Genomic DNA, 18,991 nt, shown 5'->3' with positions numbered 1-18,991 from the left:
AGGCCTGAGTCCCCTATCCTCAGAAAGTCCTGTTGCAAGTTTGGGCCCTAGCTGGTGTCTGGAAACTAAGATTTTGGGAAGATTCTCACCTTTCCCTGATAAGATAGCTGGCTGTGCCTAAAGTGTTTGTGCAAACACTGTGGTTTATACCAAGCACCTGCTCTCCTCTGGAGTCTGGAATTTTGGCAAATGATAGGCAGAGAGTGCCTACATGATCAGTCCCCAGTAAGACATTGGGCACTGTGTCTCTAAAGAGAATCTCTGGTAGAAAACACTTCATGTGAATTGTCGTAATTCATTGCTGGGAAAATTTAACACATTCTTTGTGACTCCACTGGGAGAAGACTCTTGGAAGCTTAAGACTGGTTTCCTTCTGATTTCATTCATGCACCTTCTCCTTTTGCTGATTTTGCTTCATATCCTTTTTCTGCAGTAAACTATAGCCTGAGTATGACTATATGCCATATACTGTGATGCATTTCAGTGAACCTAGATGTAGTCTTGGGGATCCCTGACATACCTTAGTACTTCCTTTTTTTTTCAGTTATTCCATACTTAAGTTATAATTCTATACATTAGATTTTCTCTGTTAAAAATAACTGGTATAGAGTAAGCCCTAAAACTCTTCTCTATGTATCACAGTTTTTCATAATAAGACAGGTACCCATGTCAGAAGAATTACCTGAACATAAATATTATATACCTATATCTATCTAACTACATAAGTACCTATCTCTCTCTCTCTATATATATATATAGATATATATAGATATATATATAGATATATAGATATATATATAGATATATATATAGATATATAGATATATATATAGATATATATATAGATATATATAGATATATAGATATATATAGATATATATAGATATATAGATATATATAGATATATATAGATATATATATATAGATATATAGATATATATATATATCTCATAAGCTGTAGAGGAAGGAGTTGAGAATATGTCTTAACCCACATCTCAGGTGAAGATAACATTTATTAAAAAGTTTGCGGAACATTTCTCAATGATGAGATGATGAGAAGTTTATTCTTTTTGAGCACCTGAGAAGACATTTATAGTAAATTAAATGCCCTTGCCTTGAAGGAGTGAATTTATTTATTTTGCACAAGCAGGTCACTCCTCAGCAGTCATAATATCTTTAGAGACTTAATACCTATAATTTTTGACAAACTACTTTATAGCTATATCATTAGTTATTCATAGAAACTGTAAACAACATCTACTTTGAATTTATTCCAAAGTCTTTGATAAGGTCAACAAAAGTTAAATAGTGTAAGTGCACACAGTATAGTAAGGGATTTTACTCCCTGCTTTAACATAGCATTTCATTTTTGGTAGCACAAGCATTTTTGAAAATTTTCCAGAAGACCCATAAGAAAATGACATGTACAGTGAGGTTATAGATATGAAAATGCATCTAAATACTTTCTGTGAGGTTGATACTTTTTATCAATAAATTGGGGGAACAAGAATAAAGACCATAAAATTAAAAACATATTACATGCAAATGTGACATACAGTTTTAATTATGAAAGCAAAGCATAATCTCCTTTTCTTTTTTGAATATATAAACATGTCTGTTGTTTCCACCTTTTTTTCTTCGTATATTATTATTTTGGGCTGGCAGCATGATGGGATAATTTTACTGACTGAAAAAGAAAAAAGCGGTGGTGGGCACCTGTAATCCCAGCTACTCGGAGGCTGAGGCAGGAGAATTGCTTGAACCTGGGAGGCGGAAGTTGTGGTGAGCCAAGACCACGCCACTGCATTCCATCCTGGGCAACAGAGTGACTCCTCAAAAAAAAAAAAAAAAAAGACTTGCTATGAGTCATAAAATCATGCTGTAAGTTTCCAAAGGTGGTGGGACAGCTAGTGACCTCCTTATTTCATCCTGACTTCTAAAGCAACACTTTGGGCAAATAGAACCACACAAAGCAGCTCTTCAATCATTATTTGACTGATTGAAGCTATCTGCTTCAGATCAAGTTAGTTTTCAGAATAGAAATAGACATATCTGAGCACTCATCTGGATTCAGATTGTTTTTTTAGCTACTCTCCACACAACTCTTCCGGCTCTCCTTATACATTAAATACCATCATGAGATACTCACAACAAGATACATTGGTACTGAATTCTCTGTACCTTTGGATTTAATCGGAGGAGAGTGCTAGGATATCAGCAGTCACAGTACCCCTCATCACTTCATGATATTGCCATGTCTACTACTCCTACTTTACAGAACTGTTGTTTTTGACTTGACACTACCCTTGTCTGAAATGAACAAGAACCTTGTACTCGTATTTCAGATTAGAAAACTTTTGACCAATTTAAAGGAAGTATTCCAGTTTTTGTTAACACTTAACCAAATATTCATGAAAAACAAATATATAAACACATAGTAATGAATTCGGTTATAGAGTATAGGTTCTTTTTGTTTTCATTCAAGATAATTTGAGTAACTTTTGTTTGCCTCTGGACTGGGCACTAGAGATACAATTTTCCCCACAAAGACCTCCTTTGAGTTGCATCATTGTTTTTCAATGAGACATTGATTGCATTTTGGATGGGATAATTGTTTGTTTTCTCCATATTGCAAAGTATTTAGGAACCCTGGCTTTTTTCTACTAAAACCCTATGACGTAGCACTTCATAATTTTGACTACCAAATATACCACACATATCCTTGATGTAAGATGTGCTCCACTTGAAAACCACTACATTTTATTTTAAGATAATCTGTCTAATTTCAACAATTAATTTAAGATCCAGTAGGAATTGTTCCAAAATCTACCTTCATCTTAGTCCTGCATGAGATATTTCCCTTCTTTGTTAACACCTAATTCCTTCACCTATTTTCTGGGCTAGCATCTCAACTTCATCCCACCTATGGAAATAAGGTTTCCAGAGTGGATGATCTTTTTCTTGGAGACTAAAGGCTTTATGTCAGCTTCCTGACATGAAGACTTTTTAATTCTTCATCTTGCAAAGCTGTCCCCTACTACTTAAATACCCACTAAGTTCCATTTCCTGTCTGAGGCAAACCTTCAATTCTCTACCAATTTTCCAAGCACAGATGAATAGTAGGCCCTGAGTCATCAAGGAATTTCCAGTTTGGTTACCAGATTTAACCACTTCCAAGATTCACTCTTTACTCCTTATGAATCATTTGGATTTTTACTTTCTCCTCTCTAATCCTTCAGATGCACATCTTCAAAATCGTATCACCTCAGTTTTATAAGAAAAATCTGCTTCATACATTTCAGTGACTGTAGAGGACCACTTCTACCTAAAATGAGAAGTGTTTTCTTTCACTCTGGTAAGAAGTTTTTCTCATAATGCAGTGATGTGTCCAAAAGCTTCAGTGCAAACTCTGTTTACTAGCTGTGAAATGAAGAGCATGCCCTTTAGATTCTCTGACTAAATGTCTCTATTTTAAATGAAGGGTAGGGCCAGGTAGTCTCTAAAACTCCCAGGAGTGTTATGAGTCTAGAAGATTAAATGCTAGAAGAAGTTGAGTGATTTTTTTCTGTGAAGTAGAAAACCAGTGATACTGGTATTTTTAACTGTAGAGTGTACTATAAATTTTGATTACATGTAGTTTTTGAGTAGTCATTGGGTTATGATTAATACTTTGAAGTATATGGAAAAACTAATATAAGAAACATGTGAAAGTGGCTTCTGAACTATACTTCTAGGAGACTCTCTAGAGTTGGATGTTTTTCCCAAATTTATAATTTACACAATCGAATTTTGCTATTGTCTAAGTCCCAGGGTCCATGCAAGGCAGGCAAGAAAATACTTGAGTTGTTCAGGCTAAGGATCTTTTTTCCTAAATATAAGTCAAGTCTGAACATGACAATATGTTCCCAAATCAAATCAATTTCTTAATAGCGAAGAAAAAAAGGGAGAAGTAAACAAACAATAGAACTTAGTTTTATATTCAATATTTTAAATCACTATCTTTAATCCAGTTGTGTTAAAATGATAAAGTGCATGAATTTATATTAAATATCATATTAAAATGATAAAATAAACGAATTCATATTCATGTATATTTCAAACTGATTTGTGTCCAAGTTGTTAAACATGCTATGCCTATTCTAGTATATATTTGAACCCATATCTGAAGAATCTCAGTGAAGTGTCAGTTTGATAATGAACTAAAATATTTATGGCTATAAATAAGCACTTGGAAATAGATTCATGACCATAGATTAAGTGACATACAAAAATTTTAAATCTATTGTAACACTAAATTATTCCTTGCCATTCCTCCATGAAATCCATATTTTTTGTCCTGTAAATATCCATATTAATTCTGAAATACTTCTTTCTAAATTTCTTTCACAGTAAAATTCAGGGAAATAGTGGAACACCATTAGAATGATATTTGCCAATTTTAAAAACTCAGGTCTCTTCTAACTATGTGGGAACTATGGGAGGTCAGTGTTTTATATGCTGACAGTGTTTTCAGTACTGATTCACTGCATTGTAGGAAGATGATGATACATCATCAGTCCTCGGCTCTAACCCTCCAGTGGCCCCTCATCTCACCACAGTAAAACCAAAGCACTTACAGTAGCCTACAGGCACCAACAAGAACTTTCTCAACTATCAGTTTCCTGACCTGTCTCCCACTCATTTCATTGCAGCCACACTGGTTTCCTTGTACTATAATTCCTCATACTTCACGTATTACTTTGCTTAGCTAACTCTCTCATATCCTTCAAACATTTGCTTAAATATTACCCTTTCAATGAGGACAATCATTTTATCCCATTTCCCTTAAATCAATAGTCAAAATTTAGTTCACCTTGCACAATTTTTTGCTGGTTTGCAAGATATGTAATGCCTTATAAAAATTCCATAAATTTACTTACACATTCAATTTATTGAGTGATATCTGTCTATATCCTGATAAAAAGTAAACAGCACAAAAGCAGGGTCATTTATCTGTTTTGCTCATTGATGTGTTACAACTGCCTAACACAATGATTAACTCAAATTGAGCATTCAATAACTTTTTTTATGTAAAAGAATAGCATGATTGGGTAATGATGATGATGATGATAGATTATTCTGAGGTTTGTTTTTTCTTTTTTGCACTGGGCTAAGTAATTTGCTTTCATAATTGACCTAAACTTCTTCCTAAACACTATGGCATATAGATATTACAACCCTCATTCTAACAATGAGAAAACTGTGGCTTCAGAAGTCAAGGAATTTGTCTCAAGTTATACAGCTAGTGAGCTAGTAGAATGAGGACTTAAATCTAGAGCTGTCAGACTTCAAGGTCTATTCCCCTACTATGCTATAATTCCTACATATTATAATTTGGGCAAGTTACTTTCATACTTGCTTTGAATTCTAATCTATAGAGAAAATGAATTTATTTAATATGGTCAGTATATGGCATATACAGTATATGGTTTAGCATATGTCCTTTAGTTAATCCATTTCATTTTTAGATGCTCTGTTACTCTGGTTCTTGAATTCATGAATCATTTATCCCACTTCTATTCACTATCCAAAACACTGAAAACTAATTCTTCTGAGTATCATGTGAAAGTCTATTGGCGCAAATGAACTATTTGGACATGAAACATAGAGATTAGGAACCTTTTATTAACTCAAATTGCCTGATAACACAAAGCAACAAGCAAGGAAAGTTATGGTGTATGAGGAAGCAAACTGTCAAGGGAAGAAGCACAAAAGGCTAAAGGTTCCACATGGCCCACTTAAAAAGAAAACAAGCAAAAAATATAACAATTTTTATTTTTATTTTTATTTTTACATTTTTTTTTTGAGACCGAGTCTGGCTCTGTAGCCCAGGCTGGAGTGTGGTGGCGTGACCTCAGCTCACTGCAACCTCCGCCTTCTGGGTCCCAGTTCAGGCAATTGATTCTCCTGCCTCAGTCTCCCAAGTAGCTGGGATTATAGGCATGCACCACCATGGCCAGCTAATTTTTGTATTCTTAGTAGAGACAGGGTTTCACCATATTGGCCAGGCTGGTCTTGAACTCCTGACCTTGTGATCCACCCACCTCAGCCTCCCAAAGTGCTGGGATTACAAGTGTGAGCCATTGCACCCGGCCAACAATTTATACTTTTTATAGTTATTTTATATTACTACTGCTTCTCAACATGGGATACATGTTATGAAGAGTGGAAATGGAAAATAGGAAGAGGAAAAAATGTGTACAAATATAAATAATTCAATGGGAAATATTGTCATTGTAAAGTGCAGTATACATGGCAGTTAAATGTATGCTCCCTAAATTTGCAACATTTTATCTATGTATTGATTTTTTAAGAGATTGGATTTTTCTATGTTGAACAGGCTGGTATTGAACTCTTGGCTTCAAGCAATCCTCCCTCCTCGGCCTCCCAAAGTGTTGGGATTACAGGCATGAGCCACTATACCTGGCCAAAGTCTGCAACATTTTTAAATTGGTGAAAACATTGTATCTATCTCAAAAAGAATTAAACGAGTTCATACATTTAAAAAAGATTAGAAACAATGCCTAATTGGCATAAATGTTTTTTATAATTATTTTTGTGATTCCAATGAACAGAAGCAGATCTCTCTTTAATTTCCTACTATGGAACTCAATTGTCCATGACTGATTTGATGGCGTTTCTACTTAGTAGAGGGCAGATTCAAATCCCAGTCAATTTCAGGTTTTCATACCCTTCCTTTTTCTTTTATTCCCCTCTGCAGTATCTGGGTATAGATGAAAACATACATGCCATTATTAAGAAAAAGATACTTGCTTATCTGAATACTATCCTGCATGTCTTAGTTGGCCTTGTACCTAACTCCTCATGGCCTTTGGGCATGCATTACATCTATACAAATATCTATGGTTCTGGCAATGGCCACAAGTCACAGCCTCCCCACACTCTGCATCTCTTTCCTCCAGACCTCAGGCTCATTCTAGTCACCAGCTCTCTCAGCACTTTTGTGTTCATCACTGGAGCTCCAGAAATGACTGAATTTCCCACATACCATGAACAGTAAATAGGAATGGGGGGCATTAATCCACACTTGTTCTTTTCCCACTCACACAATGTCACTGTTTGTATCTAATAGCATCACTCCACGTGGTCATCGGGCACTCCTCCTTTCAAAGCTCCAAATGAAAGGTAGTGTACAAGCCTCCTCTCCTTTCCTATTCTGCCACCCAATATGTGGTTTCTATCACCTAACTCTGCCACTGTTGGCCAAAGCCCAGGAAATGGCAATGCTGAATTTTATCTCAGGGAACAAGGCAGCACCTTAAATCTAGTTTCATGCCATTCAAATCTCCTAGGAAGTGTTTTGTGGAAAGATCTTCCACTACATTGCATCTTGCATCTTCTATGTCCTGTGGCTAATCATTAAAATCATTAATAGAAAAATCCTTAGTGCACTGAATAAGCTTTAGATTTTGAAACTTCATAAGAAGAATTTGTAAACTAGTTCAACCATTGTGGAAGTCAGTGTGGCAATTCCTCAGGGATCTAGAACTAGAAATTCCATTTGACCCAGCCATCCCATTACTGGGATCCCAAAGGACTATAAATCATGCTGCTATAAAGACACATGCACACGTATGTTTATTGCGGCACTATTCACAATAGCAAAGACTTGGAACCAACCCAGATGTCCAACAATGATAGACTGGATTAAGAAAATGTGGCACATATACACCATGGAATACTATGCAGCCATAAAAAATGATGAGTTCATGTCCTTTGTAGAGACATGGATGAAATTGGAAATCATCATTCTCAGTAAACTATTGCAAGGACAAAAAATCAAACACCGCATGTTCTCACTCATAGATGGGAATTGAACAATGAGAACACATGGACACAGGAAGGGGAACATCACACTCTGGGGACTGTTGTGGGGTGGGGGGAGGAGGGAGGGATAGCATTGGGAGATATACCTAATGCTAAATGGTGAGTTAATAGGTGCAGCACACCAGCATGGCACATGTGTACATATGTAGCTAACCTGCACATTGTGCACATGTACCCTAAAACTTAAAGTATAATAATAATAAAAAAAAGAATTTGGATGTGTAATTCTCTTCTCTGTTTTTTAAAGTTATAGTTGATGATTTAATATTATAAAATCATGAGTCACAGGAATGACCAGGAATCAAAAATTCATAGGATATTAATTTAAAAACTAACCCTTTGCAAGAGCACAGAAGGGGAAAGAAATTCCCATTTACTAACTACCTATTATTATTTCCCAAACTGCATGTTAAGTTTTAATGAAATATTCAACATTTATCAAAAGATCATAAAGTGAATAAAAATCTTATTTTATTTCTTACTATGGATGTCAACTGTATTTAAATAACTCTTCTGGGCATGATGGCATTCTGATTCTGGTTCCAGTGCCTTCCTTCCCCACCCATATAGCATCCCGAGATGCATTAAAAGTTACATGCCATGGTCACTTTATTCCCAGCAACAGTCCTCCATTGGCTATTTGTCCCCATGTGACTTTTCCTTTGAATTACACTATAAGTCAAACTATCAGGAGAAGAAATTTATTTGCTCCCTCTTTTCCAATTATTTAATACCATCCCTTTTAAGGCTTTGCTTTTGCCTGTTTTTCTATTTATTGAACTTCATACAATACAGATTATACAATGTAATCTTTCTTTTGTTGCGGGAAGTCAGGGACCCCAAATGGAGGGACCAGCTGGAGCCACAGCAGAGGAACATAAATTGTGCAGATTTCGTGGACATTTATCAGTTCCCAAATAATACTTTTATAATTTCTTATGCCTGTCTTTACTTTAATCTCTTAATCCTGTTATCTTTGTAAACTGAAGATGTACGTCACCTCAGGACCACTGTGATAATTGTGTTAACTGTACAAATTGATTGTAAAACATGTGTGTTTTGTTTGAACAATATGAAATCAGTGCACCTTGAAAAAGAACAGAATGACAGCGATTTTTAGGGAACAAGGGAAGACAACCATAAGGTCTGACTGCCTGCGGGGTCGAGCAAAAAGAGCCATATTTATCTTCTTGCAGAGAGCCTATAAATGGACATGCAAGTAGGGAAGATATCGCTAAATTATTTTCCTAGCAAGGAATATTAATATTAATACCCTGGGGAAGGAATGCATTCCTGGGGGGAGGTCTAACAGTCGCTCTAGGAATGTCTGTCTTGTGCAGTTGAGATAAGGACTGAGATACGCCCTGGTCTCCTACAGTACTCTTAGGCTTACTAGGGTGGGGAAAACTCCACCCTGGTAAATTTGTGGTCAGACTGGGTTCTCTGCTCTCAAACCCTGTTTTCTGTTGTTTAAGATGTTTATCAAGACAATACATGCACCACTGAACATAGACCCTTATCAGTAGTTCTGCTTTTGCCCTTTGAAACATGTGATCTTTGTACCTACTCTCTGTTCTTACACCCCCTCCCCTTTTGAAACCCTTAAAAAAAAACCTGCTGGTTTGAGGCTCAGGTGGGCATCATGGTCCTACTGATATGTGATTTCACCCCTGGCAGCCCAGCTGTAAAATTCCTCTCTTTGTACTGTCTCTCTTTATTTCTCAGCCGACCGACACTTATGGAAAATAGAACCTACATTGAAACATTGGCGGCATTTTCCCCCAATATTCTTTACCTGTAATATTCAAATAATGCAAGCTAGAACAAAACTGCCTTCATATAGGGACATCTCTAGTCCTAAAATGTATATATTTCTTTAAAAAATACTATAAGGAGTTTGTCAAAATTATTACAATTTCTCTGCCATTAATTTCCTTTTTTTTACTTGCTAGAATCTTGAAGCATGCTATGGAACCCCAATCTTGCAACCAGGAACACGATAAAATGTTTTTAAAAATGCATAAGACATATATCTAGTTCCAAGTATTTTTACTGTAAAAACATGCAATTAGAACTCCTTATCTCACTACATCAGATGATTTCCTCACTTAAAACTGTTTAGATGTTTTGGAAATTTCATTGCATCGTATGGCCGTTGTGGGGCTATCCAATCCATATATTTGTTTTTAAGGCTCTAAATATTATTGTGAAGATAATTGCTTAACTTTATTTAGCAAATTTGCAAACATATTGAACCACAAGAATCATGATTCTCTTTCTTCCTCCCTAAATTAACTAGTGCATTGTGAAGCACCCTTGGGATCTGATACTAGTGCATTACTATGTTTTGCATGCAATATTTTTTGAAGATATAATAGTGACAAGAGCTGATAGATAAACTAGGACTAAATTATAAAGTAGGACTAAATTATTACCTGTACACAGATGGATGTGATGAGTAGAATAAAATCTTTAGCAGGAATTGCCCAGAAGTAATTGGGAAGAGAAAACATGCTTAGAGCAGAAGAACTTGCTCCATTGTAGAACTTGTACTGTCAGGAGAAAGTCTAGGAACACTTTTGTCCAAGTGTTAAAAAGAAATATAAAACAGACAAGAAGAGAATGTATGAAGTTTCCAAAAAAAAAAGTTTATCTACTTTATTCGCATTTTCTAGAACTATTATTGGTGATAGTTCTCCATAATCTTAAAATTTCATTCCATATATTAAAATCATCAATACCTGCCAGATACCCAATGCTAAAAATACCCCTACTTAATATGATTATCTGGTGCAGGAGCCCTTCAACAATTGAGGTAATATCTTCTAGAAAAACATATGAAAATTCAAAGAGATATACTATATAGTGAACTCTAATCATTAATTGGAAGTAAATAGTTATAGTCATTGTTTAAAGAAAGTAACACATAATTTGAGAATCAGTTCAAGATATACCTGAACTTACAAAAATGAGTGTAAACTTTACTTAGAGAGACTGACGGCCCTTTCTGAAATGAGTAAGTGTGGTAAACATGTGGCCCTGGGTTTTCTGCTGTTTGTAAGATAGTGTTAACATGCAACCTTCCCCTCAGCCCATTCCTAAGCCTGCTTCTGACTCTCCACTCCAATTTGGTACAAGTCTTCTTCCATTTCTCCTACCCTAGACTTTGGTGTCACAGATGGAGTAAAGTTAAAGTATAAAGTGTGGCTCAGAATTGAGATAAGCATTTATCTTTTGTAAATTTCTTGGTAATAAAAAATGGTAAAAATTTAGAATCTGAATTTCAGAGTACATAAAAATTGCTATATTAGAAACTTACCAAAATGGTTTTCTTACAACTATGTTAACATGTCTTATAGTTCTTCCAGGCTAAATGCTTTCTATCCTATGACAGCACAGAAGTTACTTCTCAAAAGTCTTCTTGGCCTTCTAAGTCAGAGCTAATGGTTTCCTCTTTGAGTTCTTTTAGCAGAATGCATTGCACATGTAACGTAAGACATAATGCTGGTTTCTTTCTCTTTTACAAGGAGATCAAGCTCCTTGAGACAGAGAGCAGATCTTCTTTGTCTACATATTCCTCACACCTAGCACAAAACCTGTCATTTAATTGGAACTCAAAAATGTATCATATAATGATTAAATAATAGATCTATAATAGTAATAAGTCTTAACTCACCAAGATTAAACTACTGAATTAGAAATGATTTACTTGCCAGTAACTTCAGAAATATCTATTAACTTGTCTTTGGTAAAACTAATAAGCAAACAAATACTATTCATATTTATAATGTAAGTTATAATTTAGTTGGAAACATCATAGACATTGGTGAAAATGCACAAAGCTAATGTATGTCAGTTAACAAAATATGAATTAGGATTGTGTTAAGAAAAGACACACCCAGTTTCCATGGTTAAGAATATTTAAATACTTCATTTGAATAAATTGTCTTTAATTAGCTTCAAATTGTATTAAAGAAAGGTACATGGATGGACTGCTATTTAAAACTAAAACTAAAATTCTAAGCAAAGCTTCCTGCCATGAAATTACCAAGTTGTTCCATAGTCCTTATTGAGAATTGATAGTTCATAAGCAATCTCTTCACAATCCAAAATGTTACCTGGCTAACACTTTAATCTGCTTTTCTTCTGGAAAACTGTGGCCTTCTGATAGTATTCCTTCACTGGTCTAGTATATTAATTAGTCTATTAGTAGATGTGTTAGGCTGCTTGGAAAAATAACAGGGGTCAAACTATTCACAGTATATGGACCCTATTTCTAGGGTCAAATTCTACTCAAAAAGGTCGTATAATATTAGTAAAAGCAATGCCTTTTGCATCTTATAAAAATCAGCTGTGAAAAGGTACTTATACCGTATTTCTAACCTGATTCTCATAACATACATAATATCAGGGCTAGTATTTTTAATTTTAAATTATAGATTTTTAAAGAAGGCTGTTTCTCAAAATGGGTAAATTATTTCAGTTTTAAAAGCTAAAAAAAAAATTTGAAACTGTTACTAAGACCCACACCTTTTCTCTACACCACTCTGAGTAGAAAATGGAAGTTAGTGATTATTGAAAACAATTCTTCTATTCATATTCCAAACTCAGATATAAGTACTTAGGACAGACTAAGCTAAATGTTATATTATCTAAAAGCCACACCACACAAGAATAACACCTTAAAGCTAGTATAATAAATGTGTTTGTTGAATTATGACTCAAATGTGGGATTTTCATCAGCAGTTATCCTTCCGATCCTGGCACCTCAAACATGTTACCATTTTCTTTCACTATTTTATTCAAGGGTCTCATTTGTGCTGAAATTTTTAAAGACTTAGAATTATTCTCACCTTGACACAACACTTTGTTTTTTTGTTATGACTATAAAAAACAATGTTTTTATAATCCTCCGTGTTGGAGTAGAACTGTGAAAAGTAGCTTTTGACGTTTGGTATTGTTATTTGCTTTCCTTTTTTGGCAGTTGATCTTGGCATCCTAGAGTGTTTTTTCAAACACTGTAGCAATAGCATACTCTTCAGAGTTTGGCTAATGATCTAAAACTAGGAAAGCTAGAAAGTCTCTGTGTAATTCCCTATTCAGTAATTACTCAATTTTAACTTTTTTTTGGTCAAATTTTCACTCTTAATTAGTTAACCATAAATATGCAAATGCTTTATTATGATGTAGTGCTAACATAGAAAAAATCAGGCTTTGTAAGTTATCCTAAGTTGAGTCTAGTAGCAAATGTAGAATTGGCAGAAATAATGATTTCTAATTTAAAACACTTATTGATGTTAATACATTTATAATTTGAAAAAGAAATAAAAATCCCCTTAACCCAATGTATTACCCATAACGCTGCGTTGCTCTAAAAAATCTAGCTCAAATTTCACTCCACATTATATGCCTTTATTTTTCCTCTTACTCAGTTTGTATTAATCATTAATTATACTTCAATGCCTTATTTAATAGAATAATTATGAAGTGCCACCTTTGTTCACTGGTTTTCGGGGATAATTTCATTTTAAAAATAATGAGGAATAGATTGTACCTCGATAAGATATGGGACTAATTACATATGCCTTTATTTCTGGAGACATTTATTTTAGTGCAAGTTGCTTATTAATTGGTCTAATCCTGGATCTATAAAATGTTCCCAAACAATGCATGGTAAAAATTAGGAATTGTTGTAAAATATAAATGAATTTATTTCAAACAGAAGTAATAATTGCAAATAAACTATGCCCATTAGGTATATAAACTCACTTACATGTTTATACAACCTTGTTAGTTAGGTACTCCATTTTACAAATGAGTACCCAAGGCTTGGAAAGTTTAAAACGATTGCAAAAATTCCTGTAGCTATTAAATTCCTGAGCTAACATAAGAACCCAGTTCTAACAAAAACAGAAGAACATGTTTGGAAGCACTTGCTTCCAAACTGATAGGTTTGGAAAGTGCATATCACATGTATGGGTTATTCAGAAATATAAGATTGACAGTACTGCATATGACTATGTCACAAACGTTCTATATGACTTTGGATAAGCTGCTCACTGAGATTCAATACCCACATCCATAAAATGAAAATATGACTCAGCCAAATCCAATTAAAACAAAGTTTTAGAGGACATAAATTTGGTGCAAAGTAATTATGAAAATGATGGTAAGCACTAAAAACAACACTTGGCAACAAAATGAGTTCACACAAGTGAATATCTAAACACGTTAGTGTTCCAAAACTCTCTGTTACTCCTTTCCTGTCAATAGCGCTGCTGCTTATGAATTACAGCAACATGCAATTATGAGACCACAGAAGCCTCAAAAAACACTGAGCCCGGGAAACTCCTGTCAGACATAACAAGAATGTACTTGAACGTTACTAAAGAAATAACAAACCTGAGGTTCTTCTTCAGTTTGCGAGAAAATACTTTTAAAATAGTCTGGATTGTCTGCATAAACTTGATCAGTTTCGATTTTAGCTGATTTTCTAATTATATTGAAATAAAAACAATTAAATTTAGAGTACAAGAAAAAGGCGAAATAGCTCATCTCCAGTGTGACAAAATCTACCTAATCCTTGGACCCTGTGGGAAGGATGGCAATATATACACTCCAGTGTTTTTCTTCTGAATCTTAACCAACCTCTGTTTTTCTTCCATTGTTTTGCCATAGCTACCCAAATGTCCAGGTAAAGTATTTATTTGCCTAGCACTCCCCAAGCACAAACAAAACCCCCTCTACTGATTTCTACCACCACCCCCCGAAAAAAAAAATAACTAGAGACACTGAATTTTATTAAAGTCTTTTTCAAAACATACTAGAATGTTAAGGTAATTAACAAATAAAACTATAAAACCTACAAAGCAAAGAGACTGGCTTAAATATTACAAGCATTAGATTCTACGTCAATCTAAAAATGATATAGAAATCTGATAATTTCTAGAATAATTATTTCATTCTAAAAATGAGAAATGTGTATTTCACAAATAAATTGGCTTTTATGTGAAATAGAAATCTTGGAAAAATAAAAATAAGAAAAATTCACTAAAATGTGTAGGAAAGAATCATGCTTGCTTATAGCTGGCAGCATCAGGGAAAATATGTGAAATGTGCAGACTAAGAAATTTGAGGTTCAAAAATGTGTCCTGTACCCTGAACAATAAAGCTGTGATTGCATTAGCAAAATGAAGTAGAGAATTAAGAGCACCATACAGATCATAATTTCAATAACCTATAGTTTCAATGTTCTAATAATAAGAAATGGCCATGCACACAAATGTATTTTTATCATCACGAAAGTATCGAGTTGAAATACTTATCCTGGAAGTAGCTGTGGGTTCTAACAATGAACACTGGATCAGCAGCAACCACTGGTTTGTTCATTCAAATGCTACTTATTGAACTCCTACGTGCTAAGGCACTAGACAGTAAACAAGTGATACAAGCTTGTCAGTCATGCCAATTATTTCCTAGAAAATAAACAAGTAAATAAATAAAACAACAACAGATGGTTTAAAAAAAAAAGTACTGTATAACTAAAATGGGTGATATTGAAGAGAGTAAGGAGAAAGAATTATAAATTAAGATAATATGTTCAGGGAAGCCCTCTTTCATGAAGTGCCACTTGATCAGAAACCTAAAAAACAAGGAGATAATCCCTGAATCTAAGAACAGAATTGTTCAACAGAGGTTTAAAAAAAAAAAACAAAAAAAAAACAAAAAACGGTTGTCATTTCTGGAGCATCATGCACTAGAGTAAGTGTGAAATGAAGTCTAGGTGGGTGAAGGGGAGCTTAATTCCACTGAGGGCACTGAACATACTCTACATGATTCAACTCTGGATTCATTTTACTTGGTCCGTAACTCTGCAAATGGTCAACTTGAGTAAACATTGGAAATGCACTTAGAAGAATGTGTACTCCACCATTACTAAGAATCATGTCATCTGTGTATGCTAAACCATCTGTTTAGCTTGTTGTTCATATCATCCGTCTCTGTTTTAAATGGGAATCTGCATCAGTATCTTGTTGAAAGAAACACACCAGAACTTCCAACAACGGTTGACGTTTTCTTATTTCTTCTTTTACTTTGGTCACTTTTTGGTTGTTGTTGTTTTGCTATTAAAAGTAATGGCCATTTGGCTAGTCGAGGTCTTTTGTGATTCCATACACATTTTAGGATGTTTTTTCTACTTCTGTGAAGAATGTCATTGGTATTTTGATAGGAATTACATTGAATTTGTACATTATTTTGGATGATATGGACGCTTCAACAATATGAATCCTTCTGATCTATCAAGAAATTCTTCAATTTCTTTAATCAGTGTCTTATAGTTTTCAGTGTAAATATCTTTCACCTCCTTGGTTAAATTTATTTTTAAGTATTTTATTTTTACATAGCTTTTGCAAACGGGATTTTTTAAATTGATTTCTTTTCCAGATAATTCACTATTAGTGTATTGATCTTCTATCCCAGAGGCTTTGGTGTTTCTGGTTCTCTGTTCTATAGTCTTTGGATAAGAAATTAATTGAAGGAAATACAATTTTTGAACAATTAGATCAATAGCCTTCATATGAAGCCTATTAGTGCCTCAGGGAACATAGAATTTAAAATATAGCAGGATGACAAAACTGCATAAAAAGTATTTATAAAAAAACTCCATTTAATTGAGTTAATTGGGCTTCCTTCTGTGAGATATTGGTCATGACTTAAAACACACATATACATATGAGATAAAATTTAAAGGAGTAAAGTAATCATGATGGTGGTTTTTGAAATTAAAATATTGTTTTATGGTAAACTGACACTTTTTAACTCAAGAAGAAAGTAAAAAGAAAATCTGGTCTTTTTTACTTTTCTGAAGCAAGAGGTGAAAGATATCCTCTCTAAATGAGATATTAACTTTTCCTTCAGAATACCTTATCAGTGTACCATAATGCTATGCAGTATACTATAGATATGGCAATTTTAGCTAAACTATTTCTAACTAACATTTCTTTTAAAAATTTAGAAACTATCAACCAAACTTAGTAATTAATAGAACTTAGTAATTAGTAGAACTTCCAACCAGATGTATTGTTTCTATATTTCAAAAATAGAGCTGAGTAACAGAAGTTATCTGTGATAATTAAAATTAATATTTATCATTATGTTGTCAGAACATGATGTATTCTGATATCATATTCAGGTATGTAACATATTCATACAGAATATGATGTATACCTTAGAAGCAAGATCTTTTACTCCTACTGAAAATTATTTGTTAACCTCATTATTTAACAAATATAAAACTTAAGGGACATATGGGTTTTATGTCTATTTCATATTGACCCAGAATCATAATTACAGAATATTTAATAAAATATATTCTGATCTGGAGGGATATAGTATATTACATAATTTGAGAGGCAACTTTACTTCATATTTGGCTCTCTTGAGTAGGTAAGGGAACTGCACAGCCATCGGGCTCAGCAATAGTGAGGTCACTCCAAGGTGAGGCCAAATCCCACTGGGCCCAGACAAGGCAGAAAAAATATGACCATACATCAGCAACATTGATCTCTAACAGCAGAATTCAGCAGGCTAATGTTTTACTTCCAAGAAACAGCCTGTGCTGGTGTTATATTTTCCTCCAATGTGGTCTTGAGGTCTTTCTCTTGATAGTGGCCATAATCCAAGATACCCACTCTCTAGGAGTGCCCTGGCCTCTCTATGTTCATGTGTGTTGATCAGGTGAGACATAGAGGAGGCAGCAAAACAAAATATAAATGAATGGCATGAAATAACATAAGCAATCTTTATTCCTTTAGATGCCAGAGAGGAGAGGGCATCATCCCTCACAGGGCCAGTGAGAAAGGAAGAGTTATCTGGGACATGCATGCTCAACCAGCTGGTGGGAAGCAAGAGAAGAAGAGAGAGAGAGCAAGAGACCAGAGAGTCAAAGCTTTCATTGGATTCCAAAACATTACCCAAGCAGGTTTCCAGAAGAGAGTTCTAAACAGTGAGTTTAAAGCGAGCAGGTACAAGTTCCAGAAGATCACACTGTGACTGACAGGAGGTCACTATGCCATATATACGCAGTCCATGTGGGGTACAAGGGTCTGTGGGGTGAGTCACATGGGCTGTTTCTAGCTGTCCCATAGGGAGGTGGTCATCAAAAAGCAGTTGTGAAAGGCAGATACCTGGATTCGTCACACTGAAGAACTGGGAGGAGTTAGAGAGTTGTGAACTATACCAAGGGTAATTCCTGTTTCTGGTATGAGAAAGTCCAATTTAAATTTAAAATAAAGGCCTAGGCAACATAGGATTATAAGAATTCCCTACAGCTACTCTAATGTAGAGATGATGGGGGATCTAGAGGGAGCTATGTGTACTGGAGATTCCTTTTCCCCAAGTTGATGACAGCTGATGAGCTTGATTAGGTCATTATAAACATACATATTTATATGTATATTTACATATAAATGTACATATTTATATATGTATATTTACATATAAACGTACATATTTATATGTATATTTACATATAAATAACCTGTATAACCTGTATTTTCTCCTTGCATCACTGTAATATGTGCCAAAAAATATAAAGTTCGATATGCAGTTTAACACTTATCTCCTATTATCAAATGCAAGTTGAAGGTTTTCCCTTAGATTCTGTGAAGAATTGTATTCTGCCTCTATATGCATATGTATGATAATATTGTTAGTTATCCAATAATGTTATTGTGAAAAGAAATTACAAATAGGATATTTAGCCATAATTTTCAAAGGATGATATGTGGAGACTACATCAGAATTGGCCAATTATTCAATAAAAGTGTAGATAACTTGGTCCTACCCCTGTCTACTAAATCATAATCTCTGAGAAGAGTCTAGGCACTTGTATTTCTAACTAATTCACAGGTGGAAGTTATGCACAATGAAGTTTGAGGAGTACTTGCAGATTTAGGTGATAAATATAAGTAATAGATTATTATATATCAGGTATCAAAAGAATATTTGGTAATATGAAATAAATTTTAAAATAAACAGAATTTCATTTTCAATAAGTAATACTCAACATTGGTACCATTAAACTTGACATTTGGAATACAAC

The sequence above is a fragment of the Pongo pygmaeus genome, chromosome 3 (assembly GCF_028885625.2).
Source record: "Pongo pygmaeus isolate AG05252 chromosome 3, NHGRI_mPonPyg2-v2.0_pri, whole genome shotgun sequence".
NCBI lineage: Eukaryota > Metazoa > Chordata > Mammalia > Primates > Hominidae > Pongo > Pongo pygmaeus.
Note: the sequence above shows the minus strand (reverse complement) of the source record.